This window comes from Oncorhynchus kisutch, linkage group LG30 (genome assembly GCF_002021735.2).
Source record: "Oncorhynchus kisutch isolate 150728-3 linkage group LG30, Okis_V2, whole genome shotgun sequence".
NCBI lineage: Eukaryota > Metazoa > Chordata > Actinopteri > Salmoniformes > Salmonidae > Oncorhynchus > Oncorhynchus kisutch.
Genome location: NC_034203.2, coordinates 5,963,724 through 5,983,723, shown reverse-complemented (window position 1 = coordinate 5,983,723; position 20,000 = coordinate 5,963,724). Strand labels below are relative to the sequence as shown.

At 42.7% G+C, this 20,000-nt stretch overlaps 1 protein-coding gene across 18 annotated transcripts in view; it reads left to right on the top strand.

The window, feature by feature from the left end:
- The window catches only part of dlg1b (discs large MAGUK scaffold protein 1b), a 242,222-nt gene that overhangs the window by 37,544 nt on the left and 184,678 nt on the right, over positions 1-20,000 (top strand). The window lies entirely within an intron of this gene.

The window sequence follows — 20,000 nt, the reverse complement described above, 5'->3', positions numbered from 1 at the left end:
AATAGGGGGTTGCAACAATTGCGGCAGCTAATTTTAGAGAGGGTCCAGATTGTCTAGCGCAGCTGATTTGTAGGGGTCCAGATTTTGCAGCTCTGTTAGAACATCACCCTCTGGATTTGGGTGAAGGAAAAGTGGGGGGGAGGCTTGGGCAAGTTGCTGTGGGGGGTACAGAGCTGTTGGCCGGGGTAGGGGTAGCCAGGTGCAAAGCATGGCTAGCCATTGTAAAATGCTTCTTGAAATGATCGATTATTGTAGATTTGAAGTGGTGAGTTGGATTTGATTGGTAGCTTACTCCAACTAACGTTATAAATCATATCGAAGTTTGTCAAATCTGTTTGTTGCTAGTTAGCCTCAGTGCAGTGGGCAGCTGGAAGGAGATGCTCTTATTCTCATTGGACTTTAGTGTCCCAGAACTTTTTTGGAGTTTGTGCTACAGGATGCAGAATTCTGTTAGGAAAGCAAAGGCTAGCTTTTTCAAACTGCTTGTGTATATTGGTTCCTAACTTTCCTGAAAAGTTGCATATCGCCGGGGCTATTCGATGCTAATGCTGTACGCCACAGGATGTTTTTGTGCTGGTCAAGGGCAGTCAGGTCTGGAGTGAACCAAGGGCTATATCTGTTCTTAGTTCTAAATCTTTTGAATGGGGCATGCTTATTTAAGATGCTGAGGAAGGCACTTTAAAAGAAGAAACGGGCATCTACTGACTGAATGAGGTCAATGTCCTTTAATTAGAAAGGCCTGCCTCTGAAGTAATTAGGGAGCGTTTGATAGTGATGAGGGGTGGTCGTTTGACTGCGGACCCATTACAGATGCAGGCAATGAGGCAGTGATCGCTGAGATCCTGGTTGAAGACAGCAGAGGTGTATTTAGATGAGTCCTGATTGGTTTGCCATGCCACAGTCTATAACATAACGAGGGCTTCCCTGATCAGTCGTCTACCTCAGATTTTTGGAAAATATAATAGCAATGTACAACTGTAAACTTGCAGCTCAACATTTCTGCCCAGAATTTAACTGGTGCTATTGACACAGCTCAGTGGAAGAATGTTGTGATGGACTACTTTCTGGATGGCGGCTGACTCTCTGGGACTGAAAATGAATCAGATGATTAAGAAATCCTTGACTTGGGTAACAACATTGTCATTGAACCAGACGTTGAAAAGTTTGCATAGTCGAAAAGTGAACTCAGAAAGCACTTCTGTATAAATCAACTCACTGGATTACATCTACAAGGAAAGGGCAAACAAGGCATCCATGACAGAGACAAACAAAGATGCGGTGATTGAGGTATTGAACACAGTCAGTTTGAACTGGAGTGACCATGACACAACATCCCAAGAAAGCTGAGCAGACAAAACGCAAATGAGAGAGGACCTTTTACTCAAAGTAGTTCCAGTCTGCCATGAAGAATCCATCCATGTATACGGGTTAGAGTCTAACGTTAGCTTCATGTACAGATATTATTTGGATCTTATTTTTTATAAAGTTGTTTGCATTGCTAACGTTAGCTGACTGGCTAGATAATGTTTGTTGCTTGCTGGCTGACGCCAGCTAACGTTATAAATAGAATCTGATTTTGTCAGATATCCTTTCACATTACTAGTTAAACCGTACTGTTGGTAGCTTACTCCAACTAACGTTATAAATCATATCTAAGTTTGTCATCTGTGTTGCTAGTTAACCTACTGTTAGCTAGCTGGTTGGTTAGTTTTAACTGCAGGTTAATACTGCATGATATCATACATGTTGGCTGGCTAGGTAAGTGTATGACAAACTGGGATTAAGGGTCATTAATTTGTTTAGCCTGCTAGGTTGCTACATATTTGAACAAAAGACTACACTTAGCCAGATTACATGACTCATAAATTTAGCCAGGTGTGTCTGGGGGTGATATGGCATTCTATTGTAGTTCATGAACATCTGAACAGGTCTAGACAATAGACCCACCCACTTAGCTAGGTCTTTGGGGGGTGGCTTGATATTATTTATGTGAAGAACAACATGTTAGACCACTGCGCCACTCGGGAGCCCCGGGCGTATTCTAAGGCACTGCATCTCAGTGCTAGAGGCATCACGACAGACCCTGGTTGGATTCCAGGCTGTATCACAACCTGCTGTCCCATAGGGCCGCGCACAATTGGCCCAAAGTTCTTAGTGTTTGGACGGGGTGGGCTGTCAATGTAAATAAGAATTTGTTCTTAATTGACTTGCCTAGTTAAAGGTTAAGTAAATAAAATACAAAAAATATAGGCCAAAGACTAGCAAAAGTGTATTTTTACCTGGAGATTTTCTTTAATGTAGGCTACTACTACACCTTAAGCATTGTTTCAAAAATGGCCTCACGTGAATAATTAAAGATATGGGTAGAGCTAAGGCTTAAGAGAGTGTGAACAATGCTAAATGGGCATTCTCAAAAAAGTGCTCTCGCAAGTGTTAAACTTTCAAGGGGATTTTCAGGTACTTGTCTACAAGGTGGAATAACAAGTTTGTCACGTTTAAAATAAGCTTAACTTTCCCGTCTTTCCCCCAACTGCAGTGTATGTTGTACCATTTTGAAGCTTGAAGTCTGTTCCTTGGCCATTGCCATGCACTCTGCCACGCCCACCATCTAAGCCCCTTTTTGATCTAGAATAACGGCTGCATAATGTCTGAGGGATGTGAAAGGCACTTTATTTGTGGAAGTACCCTTGTTCTTATTACAAACCTTTCCAAGGATTTACTTTCCTGATAGACGTGATGTTTGCGAGTTTGATAATTAATTGGATTTAAGTAGCCAATACTCATGTACATTAAGTCCAGTCACTTTGTAATCGTGATGACAGTCGTGATGACAGTCCTAGCTGAGTTGTCCTACCTCTGTTCGCTGGACCGTAGCCATGAGCAGTGGTCAAAAACATCTGTCCAATGGTGGTGAATAACTCACGTGCACATGGAAGCTACGCTGGCATAATTGCCCATGTCTCTGGGATGGAAGTGGTGTGGTCCTCAGCGGTGCGCGTTCATGGGCTGTGTGCTGTAGCTCTCCTCGTGCACTATACAATCCTCTCGCGAGGAGAAGATTTAATCACATTATAGTTCCACTCGATGTATGGATATTTGCAATTACTCATGGAAAAGGGGGCGACGATACCCTCACCACTGCTAGAGTGAGCTGCACCCTCTGTATGTGTTAGAAATATCTGTGAGGAAACTGTCCTGTCCCGAGCGCAGAAGAGGGGAAGGTGTGAAATTAAATGTTGATACCCACACGGCAAACCCTCCTGAAACGGAAGGATGGACTGCGTATGCATTGTCACAACAAAGGTATGATGACAGTATAAGTATGGTACAGCGCTCACGCTTATATGAAAACATATGAACTAGTACAAGGAATCTGACAGTCCATCACATTACTCTGCCACTTGTAAAATACAAACTACGGGTTCAAGCCACAGAATATGTGCACGGAACGTCAATATTGAAGGATTCAAATGATATCGGTGTTCAATAATGTTTCTGTTTCTCAGTATTCAAAGTCGTTTTCTAGAGATGACAATGCAGTACAGCGGAACACATGCCCCCTTGATTATTTTACAATGCTTTGTTTCCCACATAACCAGCACGTGATTGTGTAATTTGTTCCATGTTTTCCATTCTTCCATGTTTTCCATTCTATCTTATTTATTCTCACACTAATTCAATCCGGGTTCTGAGGATGACTGCTTTACTTGTTGGCTTTTGCTCCGGTGGATATATGGTTGAAGTCCATATCCCAAGATTTACGACCTCTAAACTTGTTCTAGTGTTTGCGATGAACTTATTATCCCATCGTAATAGTAAAGTGTCACACATCCCCTTGACAAGTGGTATAGACTGAATCATGTATCTTTCTCTGACATAATTTTGCCATCTTTAAAAAGCAGGGATTTTTACTGTAGTCAGAATCCACAAAGAATAGTGTTTATTCTGCTGTTATCCAATTATTGGAGACTTTATTATGGACTGGAATTGAACCATGATTGCAATATATATTTTGCTACTGGGAGGCAGGTGTGCTGCTTTTGAGAATGCCTTTTTTGGGTGACAGTTTTGAAGATGGAGCAATCAATGAAACACACATGCCTCCCAGAATCCCAAACTGGACAACCAAAAAAGCTCCATCTCCAAAAGCCTGATAAAAGAAAGTAAATGATCATTCACCTATTTATGTTTTCAGCCTTCACCAGCCCATAATTGTGTAATTTTTCTTGAGACTGGTGGTGTAGGCTACTTGGTTGCCAGCCACAGTAAAATGCTTTGATTCTATTAGGATTTTTTACTGGCCTACCAGAGTCCCTCAGCAAGTGACTAGTCATTTTCTCTTCCCCAATATTGCTATTATGATGTAGTGGCCTACCAAATACAATATTTGATACAATAGTCCAAGGCTATTTACCCAACTCCTATAACCAAATTATTTTGAGCTTGTTATTTATGTGTCTAGTCAAACAGCCCAGCTGTAGTCCAGGGCCAAAGTAATAACTTCCGTCGGCTATTCCCCCCCACCTGGGATTGGAACCCCCCCCCTTAGTCCATTCCCCATAGTGTATACCACTGAACTACCTGCTAAGGGGGCGTCCAGCTGCCATGTGAGATACTGCAGTCTGTTAGGAAAGCTAATGGGGGCTGATACTGCTGTCAGTCGTGCAGGTAGCCCACTCCCATCCCCCACCTCTCTCAGCAGTGGTCTGTGTATATCCCATAGGCAGTCCTCCAAGGAGGCAGCCGCATCCATTCAACCTGCAGACTCTCTGATCCAGAGCTACTTCCAAGTCAGAGTACATTCTCTTTTTCAGCAGCTGTAGGAACAAAGCAGCAGAGTTGGTGCAGAGTTTTTTTTTTTTTTTTTTTCTTAAAAATAACAGCGTACTATGCTGTTCAAGACCGAGAATCTACCTATTTGATGAATATTGCAGAACAGCTTTGGTGCTATGGTATTGTAGCATGCAGGTGAATAAGGGAGTCTGACAATATTACTGTTGATGTACAAATGCCCAATATTTATTTTACAGCTTGTCACTTTTAGGCTGGAGAGCTGGCCCAGGTGAAATTGTTTCAGAAACAACTCCAGGGGCAGTGGGGACAAGTTTATTTTCCTTCACTTTCCCGTGGACTCTTCCACCCCACAGTTTTGAATTAGGGGCCAGTTCTAGCAATAGGCGCTGTTTGTGAGGCACGTTCATGAACAACAGCTAACCAACAGCTAACCAGCTAACAAAGCCATGGGGCTATCTGCATCCTGACAGTTTGTCCAGGCTCCAATGGTCTGAGCTGCCCTGCACTTTGGTCAATGTGCATTTTTCTCATTCTCTGTTGTCAGAGCCTCTCTGGTTGTGGGAAGCATTTTCCTAGTCCTCCTGGAAAACAGTCTCCGCGCAGGAGATGGCAACCCTTCTCAGGGAAGGTCAACCTGTATATCGTACTTGTCTCTGACACTTTTCCAATGTATTTTGCTGAGCGTATAGTGCGTGCCCCACCAACCCGTTAGACTGAGGATAGTGGGGCCTGCTCGTCATGTGTTCAAAATCCCACGCTAATGCAAAATCCTGAAATGTCCCACACACAAACAGGGTAGCGTTGTCTGCTATTATACGATGTGTTATCCCATGGACATCCCGTGCCTCTTCAGTTATGAGGAGCACCACTGTGGTTGGATATGTCAGATAGTCCAGTTCAAACCAGCCTGAAAGAGTCCACCAGGACCAAGTGCATCTTACCCTGCATCAGTCACCAGTCAGGGCAGTTCAGGTATGTCATGCAAACGCGTTTACTACATAACACTAGAACCGCCTTGCCTTTCAGCATATTAGTACACATATTAGCATATGCTTCAGATGCATATATCAACCCGCAAGGTGCGTAAACATTATTGATAAATACATGCTTGATAAATCGTTCATGCACAAGATTAAAGGATTGATTGCATAAAAAATATTCATGGCAATATATAAAAAATGTCTTTGTCAAGGATATGTTTTGTATAATTCTACAAAGTTCTAGGACTTTGGTGTAATCCATTTGATTATTTATTTTGTAGATTAGTAGTAATTAAGTCCAGTTACAGCTTCTTTTGACAAAGTAGAAACAAAAGATGATGATGATAATACCAGCCAGGTGGGCAGGTGAAATTATTTGCTGTAATCATAAACACAAGCACCAGTGCATGAACAATTGTAAAGGATTAATTGCATAAAGAAATATTTGTGGAAATATATTAATGACAAGATATAAAAACAGTAATTTGTTGATTGTATTGTGCCCTTATACCTGTGCCTTTACACATGAATTAATCGCATCTTCTCTTTATACTTCGGGTCCAGAAGATGCACAGCTTTGGGGCTTTGCGTGAGCAAGCCCCACAAACAAATTGATTGCACTGCACATAGTTTTCATGGGCCTTGTTTCATGTGCACCTGCTGACTTGAAATTGTCTTATTTTTCCCGTGTGTGTAGTTGTGGTACTTTGGGAAGAGGGAGAGCAGGACCTGCTACCTTGGTGGCCTGCTTGGCGGCTCACATTCTAGATCCAGTGGGATGCATGTTGCTGAGGATGCAAACACTCTTTCTTTTACTTCTGTACACCGTGAGAGTTGCTTTACCACTCTTTGATATGGAGTACAGCTCCTCTGGTATGTTTTGCACAGAGGGGGGCAACTCCCGCCTTCTTTGCAATAAACTTGTCTGCCAGGGTTGCTCATCTACAGCAGGAAGCAGTCTCCTGCCTGGCTGAGAAAGCAGTAGATGTTCTCATCCAGTTTGGCACCACATACCTATGCAAGTCAGAGTTCTCAGCTCTGGCGTAATTCAAAAATAAGTACATACTCGATGCTGTGCTGAGCATGACCTCAAGGGTTGCACTGTCAAACTGAGCCCTTGTTGACAACTTCAAACAATCACACCTCTCATTTGAACTGTGTGCGTTTCATGCTGTAGATGAGAAACCTAGAACTGTGTTTGCCTCAAAAAGCATCTTGCTTCAATCAAGTTAATTCCAGTTCAGAATGAACATTTATTTTAACAGCAACCGTTCCGAATTAGACAATGTTAATATTTTGAATGGGGAAAAACAAACAAAAGCTATTTGTTTTTTTATTTATTTGTTTATAAACATTATTACATGTATTATAACAGCAACAATTCCAGCCTTGACTTGTTTTCAACAATCATTTCTACAGTAAGATGTACAGGAGGCCTGATCATGTTTCATCTTCATATGTACTTTTGGTTGCACGATCAGTAGCTACCTAGCTTGCTTTGGCTAACATTAGCTAGTTATTAGCTGGTAAAGGGGGTTGTTTGAAAGAGGAACTCGCATGAGAGAGACTGTGCCTTTGGAAAGTATTCAGACCCCTTGACTTTTTCCACATTTTGTTAAGTTACAGCCTTATTGTGAAATGTATTAAATAGTTTGTTTCCCTCATCAATCTACACACAACAACCCCATAATGACAAAGCTAAAACAGGTTATGAATTTCTGCTAATTTATAAAAATTCCAAAACTGAAATATTACATTTACATAAGTACTCAGACCCTTTACTCAGTAATTTGTTGAAGCACCTTTGGCAGAGATTACAGCCTCGAGTCTTGTGTATGATGCTACAAGATTGACACACCTGTGTTTTGGTGAGTTTCTCCCATTCTCTGCAGATCCTCAAGCTCTGTTAGGTTGGATGGGGAGTGTTGCTACACAGCTATTCAAGTCTGTCCAGAGATGTTTGTTTGGGGTCAAGTCTGGGCTCTTGCTGGGCAACTCAAGGACATATCAGAGACTTGTCCCAAAGCCACTCTTGCATTGTCTTGGCTGTGTGCTTTTGGAAGGTGAGCGTACGCTCCAGTTGGAGGTCCTGACCGCTCTGGAGCAGGTTTTCATCAACGATCTCTCTCTACTTTGCTCTGTTCATCTTTCCCTTGACACCAGTCCCTGCTGCAGAAAAACATCCCTACAGCATGATTCTGCCACCACCACACTTCACCGTAGGGATGGTGCCAGGATTCCTCCAGATGTGATTCTTGGCATTCAGGCCAAAGAGTTCCATCTTGGTTTCATCAGACCAGAGAATCTTGTTTTCCATTGTCTGAGACTTTCTAGGTGCATTTTGGCAAACTCCAAGCTGGCTGTCATGTGCCTTTTACTGAGGAGTGGCTTCCGTCTGGCCACTCTACCATAAAGGCCTGGTTTTGGTAGAGTGCTGCAGAGATGATTGTCGTTCTAGAAGGTTCTCCCATCTCAAGAGGAAATTGCATCAAGCTCTTGAGTGAGGTTAAAAATGGTCAGCTGCCTTGACACGGTTTGCCCTTGGATGGATATAAATAACTGTCGGAAATATCTGGGGGAGTTCTCGGTGGAGGTAGAAGGGGTGCAATGACACTTACAGTAGCTCTATATCAGGAGTTTATCTTTTCCTGACAATCATGGTGTAACACTCATTTTTCAGAACACCGACTCCGCCTCGGTGCTCCTTACCAGTAGCGTCACTGTCTCTGTCCATAGTGATAGTGAATCCGTCAGGGGTGACTTGAGTCGAGCACCGTCTCTGAGAGTTTCAGAAATGGCCATCACACAGGCCTCCCTGTATTCATATAGATACTGTCAGTTTTCCCGCAGTTAGTTCAATTTCCCCTTATGCGATTGGAGAGCAGGATAGTTGGAAGCTGGAACTTTGTGTTCCTTTTCAACCTCTGCCACACACTGCCTTTCCTGCCCCCTTTCCTCTTCCTTTTTAGTAGTCCTTCACCCGGGTTGTTTTGTCTCACGATCTCTGCAGGTATGTCCCCTTTGAGCCATTCTCTCGAACGCGAGTTATTACATTGTGAAAGAGTTTCTTCTATAGCGGATGTGTGGCACCGCCAACTTTCTCAGAAGTTCACGTGCTGTTTCAGGTACCGGAAAAAATAAGTAGGAAAATAATCCGCTGTACGATCTTAACCAGGGAAAGGTTGAAAATGTCAGTTGGTCAGCGCAATCTTGGAGTACACGTCCTGGTAATCCGTCTGGCCATGTGGCCTTGTGAATGTTGAACTGTTTTTCAGATCTTACTCACGTCGGCTACGAAGAGTGTGATCACACAGTCATCCGGAACGGCTGATGCTCTCATGCATGCTTCAGTGTTGCTTGCCTCAAAGCGAGCATAGAAGTAATTTCGCTTGTCTGGCTCGTTTCACTGGGCAGCTCGTGGCTGTGCTTCCTTTTGTAGTCTGTAATAGTTTGCAAGCCCTGCCTCATCCGACGAGCGTCGGAGCCGGTGTAGTATGATTAGCTTCTTGAGATGAAACATGGAGAAACGGAATACTGCGGGCTGTGAACTTGAAGCTAAGCGTACTACACCGGCTCCGACACTCGTCGGCGCAGTGAGGCGAGCCAGTTATTGGTGGTCAATGAGCCGACCTCAGAACCCTACTGGCACACACCCTCAGGCCGACAATGCCATTTGTGTTGGAGACCATACAGAGTCGATACTCCGTCACAACAAACGGCCTATTCCTTATCACAGAACAACAGCTGCTTCCAGTCACCCTGCTTAGCTTGACATACTCCAATCGTGGTTAGTTCCATTGTGCTGCTAAACGGAGTGTTCGAACTGTTCCACGGTCAGTTTTCTCATATGTTGCACCTATTGGGTAAGGTGAAGGAAAGGTGCTGATCACAAGTCAGTTAAGGGCAGGGAGCTATGATCTTGCCCCCACCGAGTGCAGAAAGCTTCCCCCCCAGGGGCCAGTCATGCCATCTGAGGCTGGGCTGATGCTATGAGGGAATAGCACTGCGTGAGACATGAACTGTAGCCATTGAGTAGGGAGGATTTGATTTTTCACTCGTCATAATTTTTTCTGTGTAACTGCCCACATATTTAAGTGATGATGACCGTGGATATCACATGGCTGTTGTAAACTGGAATCTAGAGGTTTGTTTGGAATGTATAGCGTCGTGAAACATGCCCAGGAAGACATTGATACTTTTGCAACTGGCATTTTGTAAGCACTCTTTCGCTCATTCTGAAAATAAACAAGCTTTTTTATTTAGTTAAGGTTAATATGGGCATCAGGTCTCTGCCTTTGAGCTGTATATAGAGTAGCTTTAGTCCATCAGTTTTAATGAATTCCTCAATTGATTTCAGCTGTCCTGTATTACTGACTTTGTACTGGTATGCACTCACTGGTGGAAAACGTACTAATTTCTCATACTTGAGTAAAAGTAAAGATACCTTAATAGAAATTGACAAGTTAGTGAAAGCCACCCAGTAAAATACTACTTGAGTGAAAGTCTAAAAGTATTTGGTTTTTAATTTACTTAAGTATCAAAAGTAAATGTAGTTGTGGAAATATACTTGAGTATTAAAATTAAAATTATTAAATTCCTCTGTGTGACCACGGATAGCCATGGTCACACTCCAACAACATAATTTAAAAACAAAACATTTGTGTGTATATTGTGTGTATCTGCCAGATCAGAGGCAGTAGGGATTTTTCAATTGTATTTAACTAGGCAATTCAGTTAACAACAAATTCTTATTTACAATGACGGCCAAACCCTAAACCGGACAACGCTGGGCCAATTGTGCACCACCCTATGGGACTTCCAATCACGGTCAGTTGTGATACAGTCTGGAATCAAACCAGGGTGTGTAGTGATGCCTGTAGCACTGAGATGCTGTGCCTAAGACTGCTGCACCAATTGGGAGCCCAGGGATGTTCTCTTGATAAGTGTACAAATTGGACCATTTTCTATCCCGATAAGCACTCTAAATGTAATGAGTACTTTGGGTGTCAAGGAAAATGTATAGAGTAAAAGTACAATTTTCCTTAGGAATGTAGTAAGTTGTCAAATATAAATAGTAAAGTACGAAAATATATATTTTTTTACTTAAGTACTTTACACCACTGTATGCACTGCAGTCTTGTTTTTTTTTTATTGTAATGCTGCCCTCTACTGTTATATTGCTCCAAACACACAGACTTTCTTTGCAGCAGGGGTTTCAAACTCAATTCCTGGAGGGCTGTATGTCATTGGGTTCTCACTCCTTGTACCTGATAAGTTAAGGTGATTGATTGATCCCCTTCCCTGGTTGTTTAGGTCTTCATTGGACACATTGAAAGGAAATAACAAATTAGCAGGCACATGGACCTCCACCAATTGATTCTGACACCTCTAATTTGCAGGAGCAGGTCTCTCCAATGCAGTCTTAATTTTTTTAGGGAGGAGCGGCTCACATTGTTTTGAGACCAAGCTGTTAATTTACCCAAGATGTCTTCTGTAAGGATTACCACTTCTGTCAGAACGTAACGTTATGACTAACTGCTGTTACCTGAAGGAGGGAAACGAGGTACAGAATACTATGGGAGTTGCACTCTCGTGACCTTCAGTTGAATATCATGCCTGACAAGGCCAATGAAATCTGCAACTCGCTGGAAGCCACGCCTTCCAGAGGTGATAAGTGTGAGGCTCCGATTCATTCTTTCAATTGAAAAATGCTCTTCACCGTGCCCAGGAACGGGCGGTGCAGGGCCAAACAGGCATTGTACCTGGTTTCCCTCCTCCAGGGAACAGTTCATCATAACGTTACGTTTCGTTTCAGTGAGTAAACTTCAGTACGACATACTATGAGGAAATCGAATCTTGCCCCAAGCTGACACCAATAGATACTAAATGAAACGGCCCATGGACCACTCTGACTTAAGTCTGGGTATTGCGCTCACGGTGTGATGCCTAGTGACTTTCTACTGTCGCAGCTATATATACACTGGGAGCAGTGAGATCCAATCGAAAAACTACAAGTGTGTGGTGAAGCCCAACTCGCCGTATCACAAATATATCCTAGTCAACCCTTTAAACAACACCCGAAGCGCTGCCAGACCCCTGGTGGAGTGGGTGCATACAGTGCTGGGTTAACCCTAGCCCCCTGCTGGTATATGCCAGGGAGGTAGCCTCCACAATCCAGTGGGAGAAATGCTGCTTGGGGTGCACCCTTCTGCGAGCTGGATTAGCAAAACAGACAAAAAGCTGTACACACAACCTCATATCCTGGGGTATCACTTTTGGATAAATAGGGTGCCCCAGCTGAACTGTCTCCTACTCTGTCCCAGATCCGAATATATGCATGTTATTATTAGTATTGGATAGAACACACTCTGAAGTTTCTAAAACTATTTGATTCATGTCTGTGAGTATAACAACCTATTTAGCAGGCGTAACCATTCATATTTTTTTATATTTTCTTAATCAGTCTTTTCAATATGTTTTCATGGGGAATCCAGAATTCTAATTGACTTTCCTGCAGTTCCTACCGCTTTCACTGGATGTCACCATTTTGTAGAAATTGTTTGAGGTTTTTCCTTTGTGTAATGAAGTACCACAGCTCAGAATGAACGTCACTTCATGTGTACCTTTTGAGAGAGGCGCGTAAACCAGAAAAGTAGCATCAGTTTGTTTTGCTCCTGTATTGAACACAGATCATCCTGTCTTCAATTTGATTATATACGTTTAGAAATACCTAAAGTTGTATAACAAAAGTAATCTGAAATGTTTTTGCAACGTTTAGAGTTAACTTTTGAGATATTTTGTAGCGACGTTGCGTAAGTTGGAAGCTGCGCCAAATAAATGGACATTTTGAATATATATCGACGCAATTAATCGAACAAAAGGAGCATTTGTGATGTTTATGGGACATATAGGAGTACCAACAAAAGATGCTCATCAAAGGGAAGGCATGATTTATATTTTATTTCTGCGTTTTGTGTCGCGCCTGCAGAGTTGAAATATTCTACTCTCTCATTGTTTACTGTTGTCATATCATCAGATAATAGCATCATAAGCTTTCACTGAAAAGCCTTTTTGAAATCTGACATGTTGGCTGGATTCACAACGAGTGTAGCTTTAATTTGCTATCTTGCATGTGTAAGTTAATGAAAGTTAGATTTTTATAGAAATGTATTTGAATTTGGCGCTCTCTATTTTCCCTGGTTTTTGGCCATGTGGGACGCAAAAGCGTCCCGCCTACCCCAGAGAGGTTAAGGTACAGTGGATTCGGAAGGTGTTAAGACCCCTTCCATTTTTCCACATTTTATTCTAAAATGGATTAAATTGTTTTTATTTTCCCCTCAATCAACAAACAATACCCATAATGACAAAACGAAGTTATTTATTAGAAATTTTCGCAAATGCATTACAATTATTTAAAAAAATCAAATTTACGTAAGTATTCAGACCCTTTACTCAGTACTTTGATGAAGCACCTTTGGCAGCGATTACAGCCTCGTACTGTTGGTTATAATGCTACAAGTTTGGCACACCTGTATTTGGGGAGTTTCTCCCCTTCTCTGCAGATCCTCTCAAGCTCTGTCAGGTGGATGGGGAGTGTTGCTACACGGCTATTTTCAGGTCTCTCCAGTGATGTTCGATTGGGTACAAGTCCGGGCTGGGCCACTCAAGGAGCTTCAGAGACTTGTCCCGAAGCCACTCCTGCGTTGTCTGGGATGTGTGCTTAGGGTTGTTGTCTTGTTGGAAGGTGATCCTGCGCACCAGTCTGAGGTCCTGAGCGCTCTGCAGCAGGTTGTCATAAAAGGATCTCTGTACTTTGCTCCATTCATCTTTCCCTCGAACCTGACTCTCTCCCAGTCCCTGCCGCTGGATAACACCCCACAGCATGATGCTGCCACCACCACTGTCGAGATGTTGCCAGTTATCCTCCATATGTAATGCTTGGCATTCAGGCCAAGGAGTTCAATCTTGGTTTCACCAGACCAGAGAATCTTGTTTCTCATGGTCTGAGTCTTTTAGGTGCCTTAAGCGGGCTGTCATGTGCCTTTTACTGAAGAGTGGCTTCTCAGTCCACTCTACCATAAATGCCTGGTTGGTGGAGTTCTGCAGAGTTGATTGTCCTTCTTGAAGGTTCTTCCATCTCCACAGAGGAACTCTGGTGCTCTGTCAGTCACCATCGGGTTCTTGGTCACCTCCCTGAACAAGGCCCTTCTCCCCCATTTGCTTAGTTTGGCAAAGCGGCCAGCTCTAGGAATAGTCTTAGTGGTTCCACATTTCTTCCATTAAAGAATAGAGGCCACGGTGTTCTTGGGGACCTTCAATGCTGCAGAATGTTTTTTTTGTCCCCTACCCAGATCTGTGCCTCGACACAATCCTGTCTCGGAGCTCTACGGACAATTCCTTTGACCTCATGGCTTAGTTTTTGCTCTGACATGCACTGTCAACTGTGGGATCTTATATGGGCAGTTGTGTGCTATTCCAAATCATGCCCAATCAATTGATTGTACCACAGTTTCCTCCATCTCAAGGTTAATGGAAATGGGATGCACCTGAGCTAAATTTCTAGTCACATAGCAAAGCGTCTGAATAGTTATGTAAATAAGGTATTTCTGTTTTATTTTTTATACGTTTGCAACAGTCTAAACCTGTTTTGCTTTGTCATTATGTTCTATTTAGAATAAAATCCATTTTAGAATAAGTCTAATGTAACAAAATGAGGAAAAAGGGAAGGTGTCTGAATACTTTCCGAATGCCCGGTATGAGCTTTACGCACATACAGTGCATGTAATCTCTGTTGCTCTTCAGAAGTTAAACGAGGGAAAAGGGAATTAGCTCAAAAGGTTATGACCTGTAGGACGTAGCCATGACTTTGGGGTGAAGGCTGCATTTGGACACAAAGTCACCTTGGAGTTGCCCGGGGCCATCTGAGGTCGCCAACCATGGTTAATAAGTTATTGCTAGCACTGGTGCGCCCAACTTGAGCAATTTTTTTACTCTCGCTTTATCATTATCTAGTAGTGTATAGATTAACGAGGAAATACATTTATTTAATCAGTTTTAGAATAAGGCACAAAATGTGGAAAAATGCACTGTATGGGGGTTATGAGCCCCTGCTTCCAAATATCAGGGAAGCTGCCATTCCAAAAACTTGTTATAGTTTTAGCAAGGCCTCCTGCAGCTCAGGAGTACTGTGTTTAAACATTTAATTCCTGATGCTGTCAGGGCCACATGCCTTTCCAGGGTAAATATTATTAACATTTTTTAGGGGGTAGATCATCTTAAATATAGCAGATTGTAGCTTCCATCAATGTAATTGTCTGCGTCATTTCTAATCCCACTTATACAGGTTTAAGGCTTTGTATTCTTTTTGAAAGTTCACCATGCGTAATTTTGTAGTCTATTGGGTTATGGTTGTTTTTAATTGTGTGTTCTAGGGAGTTCTGATATTGGTATTCTGGTATTACTCCATAGACTTTCAAAATGATCTTTCCAAATGTTGCCATTTTCAATGGTTAAGTCATTCCTCTGTTTTCCATTTAGACAATTTAATTTCTCCCAGAAGTGGATTCTATCAGTGGTCGTCAGTGTTCTCAGAATGCTTCAGTTTCTTCCATCTTATGTTTTGTTTGTATTCTGTCAATGTGTCACAATATGGTTATCGAACGTCTCTGTCCTGTGGTTGGAGATGTTTTCTATTTGACAAAAGGTCAAATGTTCTTCCTTATGAGATTTACATTCAGCATCAAACCATTTCTCAGAGTTTTCCAATGAACTTATTTTTTTCTCTCCATCAATTTACTATTGTGGCTGCTTTGATAGATCTAATTTGGTTTATTCAAAGCCAAATTTCAGGGAGGTTTGGGCTGAATGTACTTGAAGGAAATCATTGATACAGGTTGTATTTACCAGGCAATGCTGTGTTGAAATGTGTTGCGCTGTCAAGGGCCTACCTGTATGTTTTGTGGTCTTTGGGTGGAGATCTTTTCAAAAAGTCAATCTGGCAGTGGTCAGACAAGGGTGTCTGTGGTCTGATGGTGAATGCACTAATGTAGGAGGGGTCCAAGTCTGATATTGCATAGTTAACAACACTGGTCCCAAGAGCTGAGCAGTAGGTGAATCTTCCCAAAGAATCTCCTCTAATCCTGTCATTATTAAGAAAACACAGGCCTCAAGCTCGACCGATGCACTAGTGACCTGGTCAGGGCTATTTCTATTACTAGTGATGAGACTGGTATAAGGTGGGATGTCCATATGTCTATTACCCTCAGGGTCTACACATTCAGATTCAGAACCTGTTCTAACATTAAAATCCCCACACAAAAGCACATTTCCCTCAGCTTGAAACTGGTTGGTCTGTCTTTTGCGATTATCAGAAAACTGCCCATCATAGTACGATGAATCTGAGGGAAAAGCATACACCGCACCTATATAAATCATTGTCACTAAGGATTGTGCCTTTGTTGATTTTTAACCAAATGTGGATGAAAGGTTGTGTTTTAATAGCATATGATGATTTCTCCTGAGTCCTTGCCATATTTTAATTATGGAAGTAGAATTTCCCTATAGCCTGAATGACATTGAGTATCTACACTATATAAAAGTATGTGGACACCTCTTCAAATTAGTGTATTCGGCTATTTCATCCACACCCGTTGCCGGCAGGTGTGTAAAATTGAGCATACAGCCATGCAATCTCCATAGACAAACTGCCTCTGGAAGCAATGTCAGCACAAGAATGGTTCGTCGGGAACTTCATGATATGGGTTTCCGTGGCCGAGCAGCTTTACACCGAGAGTGTTGTAAAGCTCGCCGCCATTGGACTCTGGAGCAGTGGAAATGCGGTCTCTGGAGTGATGAATCATGCTTCACCATCGAAGTCCGACGGACTAATATGGGTTTGGAGGATGCCAGAAGAAACGCTACCTTCCTGAATGCATAGTGCCAACTGTAAAGTTGGGTGGCGGAGGAATAATGGTGTCGGGCAGTTTTTCATGGGTCCGGCTAGGTCTTAACTCCAGTGAAGGGAAACCAACGCTACAGCATACAATGACATTCTAGACAATTCTGTGCTTCCAACTTTCTGCCAAAAGTTTGGGTAAGGCCCTTTTTCTGTTTTAGCATTACAATGCCTCTGTGCACAAAGCGAGGTCCATACAGAAATGTTTTGTCGATCGGTGTGGAGGAATTTGACTGGCCTGCACAGAGCCCTGACCTCAACCCCGTCAAACACATTTGGGGATGAATTGGAATGCTGACTGCGAGCCAGGCCTAATCGCCCAACATCAGTGCCCTGTTAATGCTCTTGTGGCTGAATGGAAGCAAGTCCCCACAGCAATGTTCCAACATCTAGTGGAAAGCGTTCCTAGAAGAGTGGAGGCTTTTATAGCAGCAAAGGTAAGACCAAATCCATATTAATGCCAATGATTTCGCAATGAGCTGGTGTCCACATACTTTTGTTGTGGTGTATATCACCACAACACAATGTTTATTATGTCTTGAACTTTGGTGTTAAGAATGTCAGGGTTTGTGGTATTAATAAATAAAATATTAAAATGGCTTGTGAAGTGTGTGAATCAAATACAAATAATAAAATAAAAAGGGTTGTGAAGTGTTCTGGGGGTGGGTTTTGCATTTGTTTTCCAGCAGTTGATGCGACTGAGGATTTAGTGTGGGTTTATGCACCTGCAAAATACTTAAACTAAGCGCACAATCCACGCTGAACACGAGTGAATGTTGCACTGTGTGTTTCAACTAAGATTCTTCAGTAGCAGGAAAGAAACATATTTGACAAGTGTTGACTAATGTGGAACTCATTTCTCTTTTAGCTTAGATTGAATGTTGTCTGCTAACGTCCAATAAACCGCAGGGTTGAGCTGGTTTGGTTCTGGCAGAGCTGTTCTCGGTCACGGCTTGGCTCGGACATGTTGGTAGATGGACATGTTGGTAGATGGACATGTTGGTGGCTGGAGATGTCTGGCTCAGCTGAAATGGTATAGGGTGCCATTTGGGAAACAGACTACCACTCCATGCTGTCAGGAACACAGAGAGGATTAACATGCCACAGCCTGACATTCTCATCAGCCTCCTTAATAACCTGTGGGAGACCTGGGAGTCCCCATTAGGCTGTGTTCAACTTCCAGACACACACATACCAGGGTTTAGCCGATAATGGCTTTTGGCATATACATTTTTTTTTTAAAAGTCAAACAAATATTTTCTCATGTGAATTTCCCGGGAGAAAGCATTCCATTGCGAACTATTCATCGAAAATACCAGTCGATGGAAATACAGTTGACTGGTCATGCTTATAGGTCTAGAGGTTATTTTTGCATAATTTTCTGGAATTAAATTGCAGAGTGTGTAGGCTACACTATTCGTTAGGTCTCTTTTTATTACACACGTATAGCATACAGTGCCTTTGAACAAAAAAAATCTGTCAGACTGCATGAGAAGCTTTTGACAACCGTTTCCTACTAATTGTATTATGGAATGAACATTTGCACGTGGCTTACTGCGTTGCTGCTCTTATAATGTGAATGAATAAGTACCAACATTTTAAGCTGAACATTCTGATCTGTTGCATCATTCTTATTGATATACCCTGCAGATTGTAGGCTGTCATTGTAAGCTCTGCAAGTCTGGCCATCAGAAGAGGATGGGAATATAAAGGTTTCCAAATGTCATATTTCAGTACCTCCTTTAGTCTCTCATTCACCTGGCAATATGCTACTTAGATTAACATAGTAATTTGTTAAACTAAAGGCCAAAACGGTAACTGTTTTGATGGAAATGATCGCCTTGGTCTTTGGCTGTGGGAGATATCTGATATCTGTCAATGGACGATATGCTTTTTCAGATATGACACATATTTTCAGATACTTTGAAGGACCCCGTGCACTCTGTATTATACTGTTTGACTTTTCCCGACACACAAATTGAGGCATGGAGTGATTCAGTAGTACTTGTCTTTAATGCCTTTATTGGCCTAGCTCCGGTCACTGGCCCAACTCCAGGAGACAGAGGGAACCCTCAAGGACCATGTCTGCATCCCAAACATACCTTATTCCCTATATAGTGCACTTCTCTTGACCATCTTCCATACGGCTTTGGTCAAAAGTAGTGCGCTATATAGTGAATAAGGTATGTTTCGGGAATAGGGTACCATTTGGGACGTAACCATGGCTGCCCCCCTCCCCTAGAGGAAGGCCAGAGTTATGTGTTCTGTGTCCACAACAGCTGGGGCATGTCTTCCTGGAGGCCTGGTAGGGGGGTGTGTGTTTGTCCGGGAGTGTGTTTAGCCTGGATTTTCGTGTGTGTGTGTGGGCCCTGCATTATTATTTGCATTATTATTCACCCCTCCACTTGCAGAGCAGCAATTTTGAAGGTTTTGTCAAGCAAAGCCTCAGATTCATTTACTCTCCAGTGCACTTTGCCTGATGGTCGTCTCCAAGCGCTTTATTGGCTTGACTACTATGTCATGAGAGTCTATTAGCAGTGGTCAAACTTGACCTTTTTCTTCTGGATGGAAGAACAAAAGAAACCTGACACATTTCAAAAGGCAATTTGGAGCTACAATTGTGAATTATTCTGTGGTACGGTTGACCATTTCGATTGAAAGGATATGTCTTCATTCTTTGTCCCAAATGCGGTATCCATGTTCTTTTGGGTAGGAGAAACTACATCGCCTGCGAACATCAAAAAGGTCACAGCCAGGGCCGACCAATTAGCTGCCTTAGCTATCCATCAGTCAGTGTTTTCTCCTCCCCCACATTTTAATTTGCATTTCTTCAGTGTACCCCCCCTCCCATCTCTCTCCCTCCATCTCTCCCACGGTGTAAACACACAGTGGAGATTTCACCATTATCTCATACTCAGCTCTCCACAAATCCGCTTAGGAAACTGTCCTTTCTCTACTAACACTCCACCCCGCTCCATATCTACCCTCTCCCACAGGAGATACACTGCCCTCCTCTCAGAAAGGCTCCCTAACCTGTCCCATAGCCCCATCTCCCTACACTACTACCCTCAGGATACGGCCCCTTCCCTTCGCTGACTCTCTGCTGTAAGCCAACCCCTTCTCTCTCCCCCCATTCATCGCACCTCAGATATTTAGGATTTGCCCACTGCAAAAAGCTCACTAACCCGCCCCATGTCTCTTATGGTCACATTAGGATACATATCATATCATATTATATTACGTCTCACTCTCCCGCTCTCTTCACAAATGCT